This window comes from Poecilia formosa, unplaced genomic scaffold, assembly GCF_000485575.1.
Source record: "Poecilia formosa unplaced genomic scaffold, Poecilia_formosa-5.1.2 Scaffold24, whole genome shotgun sequence".
NCBI lineage: Eukaryota > Metazoa > Chordata > Actinopteri > Cyprinodontiformes > Poeciliidae > Poecilia > Poecilia formosa.
The window spans coordinates 482096-495183 of NW_006799963.1; the positions used below are offsets into that span (position 1 = coordinate 482096).

A 13088-nucleotide genomic window follows, 5' to 3' on the forward strand; every position below is an offset into this window, starting at 1 on the left:
GTTCTAGTACTGTATATAAAGAATTCATAAAATATGTAAAAGATCTTTTTTAAATTGTAAAATGGTTCCTGAAATTTCTCCCGGTGTCTGAACCCTGCAGATACGTGGGTCAATGTGGTCGAGAGGTTAAGATGATGGATTTGAAATCTATTGGGGTCTCCCTGCAAAGGTTTGAATCCTACCAACAATGATCAGTTCTAGTACATTAAAAGCTTTTCCCTCATGAAAGTTATATAAATTTGCTGGATGTCTTTGTTCTGAAAGTTCTACGTGTTGAACCAGAATATTCTTAAAATCGCTGCACATCCATGTTGCACTTTGATCTGGGCAGTGTTGAAGCAAAGCAAAACTTTTTTTTAATTAAAAAATAAAACATAAAAACTGAGCTATGTTTCTACTCTAACAGCAACTAATTTAAAACTTTGCATTCAAATTTGTGGAAATGTCATTGAATTTGGTCTGAAATTACTGGAAGCAGAAATAACTCGGGAGTAAGATATAGAGGATATGACAAACGAAACGTTTTTAAACGTTTTGTCCTTTTATCAATATTTTAAAAAAGCACTAAGAACCCCTTCTGATGCTCACCGAATTGGTGTTGTTATTTTCTTTAACTGATCTCCCTTTAATTTGTACTCAGATGACTTTGTCATTTACACACATGGCACAGATGCAATTCAAGTTTCCAGTGCAAAATCTTTTACAATGGAACCTTTACAGCTAAAATGCCTTGAATGCAAAGCAGTACCTGATTTCAGTGTCGACTAAGAACTTTATGAGGCATTCAAAATAACACTCTAGTTATTCATAACTAGTTATTCATATAATAGTTATTAGTTATTCATAGAATAACTAGTTATATAACTAGTAAAATAACACTAGAGTGTTATTTTACCCGAAGAGGATCAGCACAAGCGGTTGCCCTGCTGTTTCTGCTGTCAAGTCTTAAGTAGTAAAAGCCCTGAACATCTGTGTTTACGTCAGAAATCAGGGTGGTGCAATTGAATACAAATGCATTTTTTTTTAATTATTTAAATGTCCTTCAGAATGAAAAGTGACACAAAGTTAAACTTAGAAAGACTTTCTTACCAAATAAATCTTCTCTCACTCAACTTTTTGCTGAAAAGCTTCTGTCGTGAGCAGGCAAGCTGCAGCAGTGAGCCTTCATTCTTGTGTAAAAGAGGATGTCAGATTGTATCGTCCATGTATTTATGGCCAGACAGTGTTTGCAACTGTTTGTGAAGAGCGACTGAACATTCACATGGNTAAAGATTTGTAAGTTTTGAGTTAAATGAACACAAAAAAGTAAGTTGTCATAGCAAAAGCAAAATAATTAAGTGAAATTAATGTAAATAAGTCCATAAGATGAACTGCAGCCCAAAAACACTTTTTAGAGTGTGTAAAGAATTCATAAAATATGTAAAAGATCTTTTTTAAATTGTAAAATGGTTCCTGAAATTTCTCCCGGTGTCTCAACCCTGCGGATACGTGGGTTAATGTGGTCGAGAGGTTAAGATGATGGATTTGAAATCTATTGGGGTCTCCCTACAAAGGTTTGAATCCTACCAACAATGATCAGTTCTAGTACATTAAAAGCTTTTCCCTCATGAAAGCTATATAAATTTGCTGGATGTCTTTGTTCTGAAAGTTCTACGTGTTGAACCAGAATATTCTTAAAATCGCTGCACATCCATGTTGCACTTTGATCTGGGCAGTGTTGAAGCAAAGCAAAAAAAATTTTATTTAAAAAAAAAAACATAAAAACTGAGCTATGTTTCTACTCTAACAGCAACTAATTTAAAACTTTGTATTCAAATTTGTGGAAATGTCATTGAATTTGGTCTGAAATTACTGGAAGCAGAAATAACTCGGGAGTAAGATATACAGGATATGACAAACGAAACGTTTTTAAACTTTTTGTCCTTTTATCAATATAAAAAAAGCACTAAGAACCCCTTCTGATGCCCACCGAATTGGTGTTGTTATTTTCTCTAACTGATCTCCCTTTAATTTGTACTGACTTTGTCATTTACACACATGGCACAGATGCAATTCAAGTTTCCAGTGCAAAACCTTCTGCAATGGAACCTTTACAGCTAAAACGCCTTTAATGCAAAGCAGTACCTGATTTCAGTGTCGACTAAGAACTTTATGAGGCATTCAAAATAACACTCTAGTTATTCATAACTAGTTATTCATATAATAGTTATTAGTTATTCATAGAATAACTAGTTATATAACTAGAGGATCAGCTCAAGCTGTTGCCCTGCTGTTTCTGCTGTCAAGTCTTAAGAAGTAAAAGCCCTGAACATCTGTGTTTACGTCAGAAAACAGGGTGGTGCAACTGAATACAAACGCATTTTTTTTTATATTTAAATGTCCTTCAGAATGAAAAGTGACACAAAGTTAAACTTAGAAAGACTTTCTTACCATATAAATCTTCTCTCACTCAGCTTTTTGCTTAAAAGCTTCTGTCGTGAGCAGGCTAGCTGCAGCAGTGAGCCTTCATTCTTGTGTAAAAGAGGATGTCAGATTGTATCGTCCATGTATTTATGGCCAGACGGTGTTTGCAACTGTTTGTGAAGAGCGACTGAACATTCACATGGGAAGTTTTTGTCACGGAACTGAAATATAATTTATGAATAAGTTCGTCATTTAGGCAGCACGCAATTGTATGGTTCATTTCATTTACTTCTAGGTAACTAGTTATGAAGAATAAAAAAACAGAAGCCAAAACATAAACGTAAATGAAATGTTGGAGTGGCTTCCTCGGGTTATATGAAATGCTCTACTGCAGTGGTCCCCAAGCCCCGGGCCGCGGACCAATTATTTCTGTGCAAGAAATAATGAAATGTTTCCCTTTAGGTATTATTTGAGTCTGGAGGATCTTTTATTTTGAAAATCCTTTAAGCAGTTTCTCTGGGTTAGAGGTCTTGTGCGCCAACACTGAGCCCACAAGCAGCAAAATGAGTAAGAAACAGATCAGATGTCTTTGGAAAGTTTCTTTGCGAAGGGGAAAAGGCCCAGAAAAGAGACAGGAGAATGGATTTATCCCGGACCGGTAGGTGAGTCCCACATTACAAGCTGCTCTGTATAATATGGGGTGATCGGCTCATTAATGAGGAAATGAAGAGACCAAGCAGGCTGTGCTTAAGCAGCACTTCGGGTGTTATTGTCTCCCATCACTTCCAGATGGGACCGTCTCTTTGCGGAGAAAGAACCTCAGGGCTCCCATTAGTTGTAATTGTGAGTTAAAATTTTCACGAAAGTAAAATGTTTCCGGCCGTTTTTGTTGCGCATCTGTGTCTTATTTTGAAGGGATATGTAAACGTTACCATAGCGACCAGAGTCAGAGGGGGTTTGGGCAGTGGTAGAGAGGAGATGAGTAGAGCTTGTGAGTCTTAAGTTTGGTTCACACGGCACGATTTATGAATTGTCCGCCGATTCTCCAAACCTCTGTGACCACAGAGCTGATAAAAGTACACCAGGTTCGATCGGTTCGTGTGTCCAGCCACACAGCAGGAGCAACACACCACACAAGAACCAATTCCACTAACGAACAAGCCGATTCCAGAAGAAAATCCAGTAAAACCCCCAACATAGCATATGGGAATTTAGAATGACCAAACACGAATGACAATGTAGAAGTAGAGATAGTTTTTGGAGTAATTTTAAGCGATAAAAGACATAATAAAAGAAAAGGTAGTGGATAAAAGACGGCGGGAGCAGCCGCTCTATTTGCTGCACAATGATTTGGAGGTGAGATATGTTTTTTCATAGTTAACATTTTTAAGTGAATAAACATAACCACATATAATAAATATATATATAAAATAACGACCTTTACATATAATAATAAACATTTCCACATTTCTCCGAAGTCTACCGGACTCTCAGTTGCGCCGTGTCAATTGTTTGGGATTCCCCTCCGTTCTTACATAACCGAGCTTTCTGATTGGCTACCTGTCACATTCAACAGGCTGTGTTCTCGCTCCCAGTCAGGGAAAACCCCACAAACTACGGTAATCGGGCCAAGACAGTCAACATGTTGAATATGCCCAATGTTAGATCGGGCATATTCAACTAAAAAACAAAAAAACAAAAAAACAATCAAACAACAATAATAAAAAGGCTTTAGCGGGGGAACACCAAAATGCAGATTATCTGACGGTCACCCCCTGCTGAAACCAGTTGTAATGAACACGACTTTGAAAACAAAGTCTGAAAGGGGGAAGCTGTTGCGGAATGTGTGGAGACATTTATTTGAAGCATCAGTAGAGGAAGTCAACAATTTAATTCAGAAACACTTTATCTTTCCAAAAGCGCAACGTTACATAAACTCGCAACATACAAGTAACTTGAGAGAGTTATTGCAGATTCTGAGCAGGAAAAATCTCCAGCAGCAATAAGAAACCTCTGACTGAAGGCTGTTACTGGACGACTGAGACGGAGATGAATATTTCACAGTAACATGTCCTGGATGACATAATCAGTTGTTGGCTGTTCTACCTGCTCTTTATTTTTACATTAATTCAATGAAAGCAACACCGAAAATATAGCGGATATTTTAATTTCCTTATTTTGAACAAAATAATTATTTAAATATTTGCCTGCATGGCTGCATCTTTGAAAGAAAGCATTAAAAGTAAAGGAGTTATGTGACAAAGTAGGGAAGAAGAAATTCTCCACTGCTGAGTGAAGTTTTCATTTTCATGACGCCTGTGCCTCCATCACTCTGCTTCTTTTGTGTTCTGTAGACAGAAAACAACGGAGAAAAAAACAGTGTTGCTGCTGCGCTTTTTTTATATTGCAGATAATTTTTGCATATCACACTGGCAGCAACCAAGACACACATTTGCAAGAAGCATGAATAATTTGACGTCTAACTTTATATATTAGCTACATTTTCTCACCTCCATTGGTTTCTTGGAGAATCTAAGCTGTATATATTATATATATTATCAAACTTCACAGGAGACTATCTCACATAACATCTGCAGACAGCAAAGCAGTACTGTTCATCGGGTGTACAAAATATTCCACTCACTAATAGGTGTCACAATGTGGAGAGAATCGTGGGTTAAGGCGATGGGGTCTCCCTGCGAAGGTTCGAATCCTACCAACAATGATCAATGCTAGAACATTAAAAGCTTTTCATGAAAGTTACATACATTTGCTGGATGTCTTTGTTCTGAAAGTTCTACGTGTTGAACCGGAATATTCTTAAAATAGCTGTGCATCCGTGTTGCACTTTAATCTGGGCAGTGTTGAAGCAAAGCAAAACTTTTTTTTATAAAATAAATAAATTAATTTAAAAAAAAAACACAGAAACTGAGCTATATGTTTATACTCTGACAGCTTAGCTGGTTTCATAATATTCTGTCGTAAAGCAGCATTAAATTGAAACACTTTAGGATGGAGGATCTTGAAACTGAATTCCCCAGACACACTGTGTGAGTTTTCCGCCCCCTAGAGGCTGCCAGTTGCAGAGACGCTGATCTGATGAGTAATCTGGGCGTGTGCGCTCACGGCATGCTGGATCAGGTAGCACGTTTCCCTGCGGTCTGCTGCTCATGTGCTGTGCTGATGACCTACCTGTTGTGTCTTTACTCCAACATAGTATAATTAAATAAAGAGATTCATCTCGGTGGTGCAGCATGAACTTTACTGATCTTCACTTGAGTCTCCAATACAACATATCAATGCGCAGGCGAATAACATAGAAGGCAACTCAACAAAAAGGGGAGTGGCTCCGCTAAAGCAAATAGATCCACCACATATACTACACTACCCGTGTGCACCGTTCTCGTCTTTTACATATCAACTCTGTAGGTGACATACAGATTGACAGATTGTTTATGATGAGCTATTCCTCATTTTCATTTCATTCAGGTTTATTTTGCTCTTAATATTTATCTTAGCTGTTCTTGGCAGAGTCCGTGCACAATGTGCTTCTCAACTCCTTCAAACTGCACATCATTACATATCCCACCCCGGTGCCTTTAACTGCAGCTGACCTCTAGGAAAATGTGTTTTTCCTATTTGTATCACCAGAGTTGATTTGCATTAACTGCTCTGCACTGAAAGTGATACTTTCCTTTTCAGCAGTGACTTTGCCACGCTTTCCAATCTCATGCAAGCACTCTTTTGCGTGTCTGTCAACCTGTTTGGATGCAAATGTGGGTTAGTATGGCTTCCAGAGAATCACTGCGGTTTGTACAGTAATGTTATTTTTTTTTTCTTTTGTGGTGACTGAGGGCACAGACATGCTTTTGTGTGTCAGGCTGTATTTGCATGTATCGTATCTCTGCCCACCTCATTGATTTCCAACGAGGAATGAAATAAAACAAGCATTCATGAGACTCTTCCTGCTCCCTTGATTATTTGGAAGTGTTCATTTCTGAGGGTCATGAACTCAGAGTTACAGTTTGGTGGTTTCGATAAATGTTGTATATACAGCATCCTCCACGTTGCGTGCTACAGCATGTCCTGGAGAAGAAGTGTGAAAAAACTAGAAATAAATGGATCTTTGATTGAAGGAATATGCATAATCTCCACACTCTAAAAAGAAAATTGTTGAACCAACATAATTGAATAGCGTCTTCTGTAGGTAACGAGCAATTCAGTTAAGTTTATCCAACTGAATTTATTAAGTTTAACCAATTCAATATATTATAATCATCCAACTCAATTTAATTTATTTTTAACAAATTTATTAAGTATGTTTAAGATAACAGATTTAAGGCAGTCTTACTCAAATCATTTAGTTTACTTCAAAAATGGTAAATACACTTATATAGCACTTTTCCAGTCATTTTGACCACTGAAAGCACTTTACACTGGAGTCACATTCACTTAATGCCCAGATTGGGAGGCAACTTGGGGTTAATTGCCCAGGGGCACATTGACATGTGGCAGGAGGAAGCTGGAATGGACAGCCTTCCAATCACAAGACGACAACTCCACCCACAGAGCCACGGTCACTTACCAGGGATTCTGACCCTGGTTAGCTTGAGTCATGGTGTCAGACGAGGGACACAAATATGGTATTGAACTTAATTATTTCAAGTAAAGTCAAAGTAAATAGGTCATTTAAGGAAAAGATTTGTGTATGTAGAGGACACTGTAAAAAGAGTATTAAAATTTAGTTTGGAACTACTTAAAAGTTTGAGTTGACTTTCTGTAGAATTAAGTCAAAGAGATTTTAAATGTTTATTAGAAGAAAATAAATGATTTNCAGAGTTACAGTTTGGTGGTTTCGATAAATGTTGTATATACAGCATCCTCCACGTTGCGTGCTACAGCATGTCCTGGAGAAGAAGTGTGAAAAAATTAGAAATAAATGGATCTTTGATTAAAGGAATATGCATAATCTCCACACTCTAAAAAGAAAATTGTTGAATCAACATAATTGAATAGCTTCTGTAGGTAACAAGCAATTCAGTTAAGTTTATCCAACTGAATTTATTAAGTTTAACCAATTCAATATATTATAATCATCCAACTCAATTTGTTAATTTATTTTTAACAAATTTATTAAGTGTGTCTTACTCAAATCATTTAGTTTACTTCAAAAATGGTAAATACACTTATATAGCACTTTTCCTGTCATTTTGACCACTGAAAGCACTTTACACTAGAGTCACATTCACTTAATGCCCAGATTGGGAGGCAACTTGGGGTTAATTGCCCAGGGGCTCATTGACATGTGGCAGGAGGAAGCTGGAATCGAACCTACAGCCTTACAATCACAAGATGACGACTCTACCCACAGAGCCACGGTCACTTACCAGGGATTCTGTCCCTGGTTAGCTTGAGTCATTTGTTTGTCAGACGAGGGATACAAATATGGTATTGAACTTAATTATTTCAAGTAAAGTCAAAGTAAAAAGGTCATTTAAGGAAAAGATTTGTGTATGTAGAGGACACTGTAAAAAGAGTATTAAAATTTAGTTTGGAACTACTTAAAAGCTTGAGTTGACTTTCTGTAGAATTAAGTCGAAGATATTTTAAATGTTTATTAGAAGAAAATAAATGATTTGAGTAAGAATGACTTAAATTTGTCATTTAAATCCCCTCATGAATTAAGTTATAAAAACTTATCAAAATGAGTTGGACGATCATAACAAATTGAGTTGGTCAGAAATAGGATACGAAACTGGCATTGAACTGAATTGTTTTAAATAAAGTCAAAGTGAAAAGTTCCTTTAGGTTAAAGATTTGTACGTTTTGAGTTAAATGAACACAAAAAAGTAAGTTGTCATAGCAAAAGCAAAAGAATTAAGTGAAATTAATGTAAATAAGTCCATAAGATGAACTGCAGCCCAAATACACTTTCTGGAGTAAATCTAGCAATTTTAGAAATAAATAACCTTTGGCCTAAGTACATTCACTTACTCACAGGCGATACAATCCCATCTAAATAACATATTTCATTCAGCGATGTCTCAATTCCCATAAAATAAATATAAGTGAATACATAAATATCACAAATAAAAGATAATGGCCTGTTTCTTTTAGCCACTCCAAAAATGATGCATGTCACTGAAATAAGGCTGATGTGTGCTGATCTTCAAAAATCAGGAAACGTAAATAAGAAGATAGTTATCACTTACACCTATTTTACATAGAATATGTACAATAAATTCATGATTTATGATGATGAAGCAAAGAGAAAAAAAAAACGAAGCTAGATGAAAATTCACCAAACACAAGAGGTGGCTGGAAAGGTTGATAAAAAAAGAGGGAAAACCACAAACTTGTTGAGAGAAAACTCTAGCAGTGGCCACATCTAGTGGTCAATGTGTCTCCATTTATTTTAAAAGGATCATACAAAATTTACTTTGTTTGTGCTTTACATCAAGTTGTACTGTTATTTCTTTTTGTCAAAAACGTACCTGGAGTGTGGCTTTGACGTTTTCATGCAGGTTTGAGGAATCCTTGAGTCTCCCATGGGAACCATGCGGAGGTCACTCAACTCTTGGAGAAGGATTGCTGTAATGAATTATTAAAGAGGGAGTATTGGAAACATTGGGAGACTCTTAAAGAGACAAAGGCCAGTTTAATGGCGTCAGAAATGCCTGCGTCATTTTTGATATGTGCAGCTTTTTTCTAACAACACAGCTACTTGATTATGCAATAAAATGGCACCGTGTGCCTGGAAAATACATAATACTCCCTCCCCTTTAAGACTTTGTAGCACATCTTTACTGTGAGTTCCAATAAATGTTGAGGGTAATGTAGATTTCCTCCCCTCATCTCAGCACTCCATAAAAACATATTTTTTTTGTTTTACTGAGAGGCTGCTGAATGTTATAATAATCTAACTTTAATCAATGAGATTCACAAGCATCTCCAAAAAAAAAAAAAGAAGACTTGTGCGCACAAACCTCCATAAACTGCAGCATGGCGTGTCTGTATGTCTTCCTCTCCAAATGCTTAGACAAAAAGAAGTAAATCACACTCAACTCCTTCTCATCACTGCTTCAAGTCTATATTACCTGAAGGCATGGGGGTTTAATCCGGCGTGAACCGTGTTGCTGGGCAGCTACACACTCTTACTCTGTATGTACACTGTTGCCTCTGTTGATCTACGATAAACATACTAAATAGTAACAACGGGGGCTTCATGTGATTGTTTTTCATGCAAATAAGCAGAAACCAAAGTAAACAAGACCAAAACTGCCTCTGTTATCACGCATGATGAACTCTGGAACTACAGCTACAGGAGATCATTTGTAGGAACAGGCTAAAAACAATAAATAGCATTTGATTTGTTCTCCATGAGTCTTGGCTGCCCATTTCTGTGTCCCCCAGTTTCTTTTGGACACATTTTTGATACATACTGGCCAGAAACACCAAAACAAAACAACAACAACAACAACAAAAATCCTCCAGTTTTGAAGATAATCTGACTCACATGTCAAACCGTCGCAATGCATTCCATGTCAAGCCTGCTGAGAGTCGTATGCTTTTCTGTTATTCTTCCTTCTAACACATCAACTTTAAGGACAAATTTTAAGGACCAGTAATTATGTTCACAGAAATAGTCCCACTTTTCTGCAGGATGATTAAATGCTTAGGGGTCGGTGGTCTAACCAGTTTGGAAAGGGTGGAGAAAAGTGCCAGGTGTGATAAATGTGCATCAACAAGACAGAAAGAAAAGATGTTACAAGAAAGTATATTAGCTACTTTTTTTATTGGTCAGAATTTGCAGAGAAGCAATAATAATCACCTAATTCTGACAGATGCTTGCATATTTTTTTAACGAACTGTAAAGTGCAGAGTATTTATTTGATCAAATAGGCATTTAACATGTCCCGTAAGTCAAGGAAAAGTTAAAAAGAACAATTGAAGAATAATTCTCACAGCTTATTTATGAGGCAAACATTTTTTTTTAAAGATTACAGAAGTTATATTTTCCAACCAGCTTTGATTAAAAAACACACATTGGCATATTTGCCCAGTAAATGCTAGAGCATGTTATTAAGCATGTTATTTTACAAGCGTCGTCACTTCTGTGATGAAGGGAAAATTTGCTGAAACATGTGGGGTCTATTTATTTATACATTTCGATTCCTGAAAAAATGTGCTCTTTATTTTACTGGCAGCAGGTGACTGTATAGAAAACAATCATTTTCTGAGATTCAGAAACAAAACAAAAACAAAACAACAACTTTACTTCCTTATTTGTGCGTTTACTGAGTTTTAAAATCATCTGCCTTTCACTGAACCTCAGAAAAGGGAAGGCAACCCTTCCTGGTACAACAAAAAATATTAGCAACATTGTCCACATAATAGCTTGTTTATATTGCAGAGAACTAATGCATTGTCTTTTACAGTAGCACAATTTGACTCCAAATTGTGAATAATCACTAGTCACTGCAGAAATGGGAAGTCTAGCCATCGCCTGACACGCCAACTCACCTACAATCTATCAGTCACATAATACATTTTGTTATATTGTTACGGTCCAAGTGAAAAAAATAAAAAATAAAGTAAGAAAACAAAATGAAAGTACAAACTCTAATAGTCTGCATGTTTTACATATTAGGAAGTACCAGCAATGATATGGTTCTGAAATTTTTATGATCCATGGCTTACAGTCTAAAAACTGTTCTATTTTTCCACAAATGTTAAAGCTGAGGAATTTGGTGCGCTCCATTTGCAGTTGGAACTCGGACGTTCTGACTTCCCGTTTGGAAAAATCAACTTGAATGACCCCCGAAGTCGGACTTCACACTGGGACAGAGGGATGCAACTTGTAACTGTAAATTCACAAATCAACATGGCCGCTCCAGGCATCAGCAGAAGCATCTGTGATGGAAGAGCACCACATTATTACATGTAGCACCAGCTAACTATAAACTGAACAAATTAAAAGTTGTGTTTCCGTACGTATGTTCATCTTTAAGCGATGAACAACTTTTTCTTGGTAGCCATGTTGTTCATCCCTAATAACTGACAGAAGCACGCGCATTGGAGGGTGACAAGGTCTTGAGGTGCAGACTCTCCATCTTTATCATAGCCTTTCCCCTTACACAGACAAAACTTTAGATGTCTGCCGTCACACAACAGAGGTTATTCTTTTTTTTCTTCGCAGCAAACATCCTCGGGGTTCCCAGGAGTCTGCTTAGAGCTGCTTTCTCGCTGTGACAATTTCACCTCAGCATACACAGTCTGTTCGTTGTGCTGCGCCAATCTGGAGGAAGTTTCAGGCGTCTTTCTGCTAAACGTTATTTCTCCATAATGCAGCTGTTCCTCTGGTTTAGTGGCTGACATTTGGACATCGCTGATTTGACTCTGAAAAACAAACAATGTTTATAAGGAAGTGGTAAAAAAAAATAAATGAATAAAATGTACAAGTAAAAACTGATTGCGGTTTTGTAGACACAACTGTTGCATTAACTCGCCTGAGTCTGTTTGGGAGCTCGGTATTTGGAGTTAAAGTACCTGGCAGACATAGATGCAAGATTATTTGTATAGCATCTTACATACTCAAGACAATCAAAATTACTTTACAGGATATAAAAGCAAATGAAAGAATATTGCAAAGCAGGGGCATAAAATAAAAATGTTAAAATTCAGATATGAAGTCAAGGACTTTTTCAACCAGAATCATGCAGTGTCTCATAGACAGGTAAAACTGTTTCAGTAACACTGACTCAACCATAAAATGTAAATACAAATCAAGAGCAGCACATTATCTTGAGAAGGGGCTGCCAGCAAAGATCCACTGTGGTTTAAGTGCCGACATTTCAGTAACGAGAACTCTGATATGCAACATCTTCCTCTTGCCTCAGTGCCCTGTTCCTGTCATTGAATAACTGACTATTATTTCAATGACGTAGGAAATAAGTTTACAAGTCATTTTTCTATGGCTTTGATACAACAGTACAATATACAAGTTGATCTCCAGATAAACTCGCCTACCCTACATTTTTTGGACAAGTTAAAAAAAATAAAAAATAAATAATCCACTGCATGATTGCAGACAGGCACTACATATGCTGTACATGTGTACCACCACTGTAATCTGAGACCAATGTCATGGCTTATTCTCTGAATTAGAAATAGTTATCCAAAATATTGGAGACACTCAACCAGCCCTGAAACATAATTCAGGGTTGGATTCACTGTTGGTTAATCTGTAATTCTGAATAATAAGTCAATAATAAAAGTGTTACGGCAGAAAATAATGCACTCTGTCCTGAAATGGTGGAACACTGTGAATTTTGCAATCTTGATCCCTGTACACACAGCGCTATTCACAACGGCAGTAAAGCAAAACGAACAACACATTTACTCGGAAAAACAAAATAAAGACTTCCAGTTTGGAAGGGTCTTCTTTGTTTCCTCATGTTTAGACTCCCCAAAGTATTTTTATACCGTTAATTCTTACCTACAAAAGTTTAAAAATTATGTTTAAGTGTAAATTATTTAATTACTGGAGAGGGCGTGTAACGATCTCAAAAATTAGATTTGGTTTGCAGTTTCAAGCACCCTTCATGGAACAAATGGAAAAGATCTTCTTTCAGCCTTCATATCTCTTGGTTGGTGCAAAATTCCACTGCAGTGTGAAGAACTGT

The 13088-nt window shown here is 36.9% G+C and overlaps 1 protein-coding gene across 1 annotated transcript in view; it reads right to left on the reverse strand.

Annotated features, from left to right (window-relative positions):
- LOC103135311 (B-cell receptor CD22-like) overlaps positions 1–13088 on the reverse strand; it is a gene marked incomplete at its 5' end in the record, with an annotated part of 43962 nt that overhangs the window by 14738 nt on the left and 16136 nt on the right. The gene's annotated exons all lie outside the window — the stretch shown is intronic.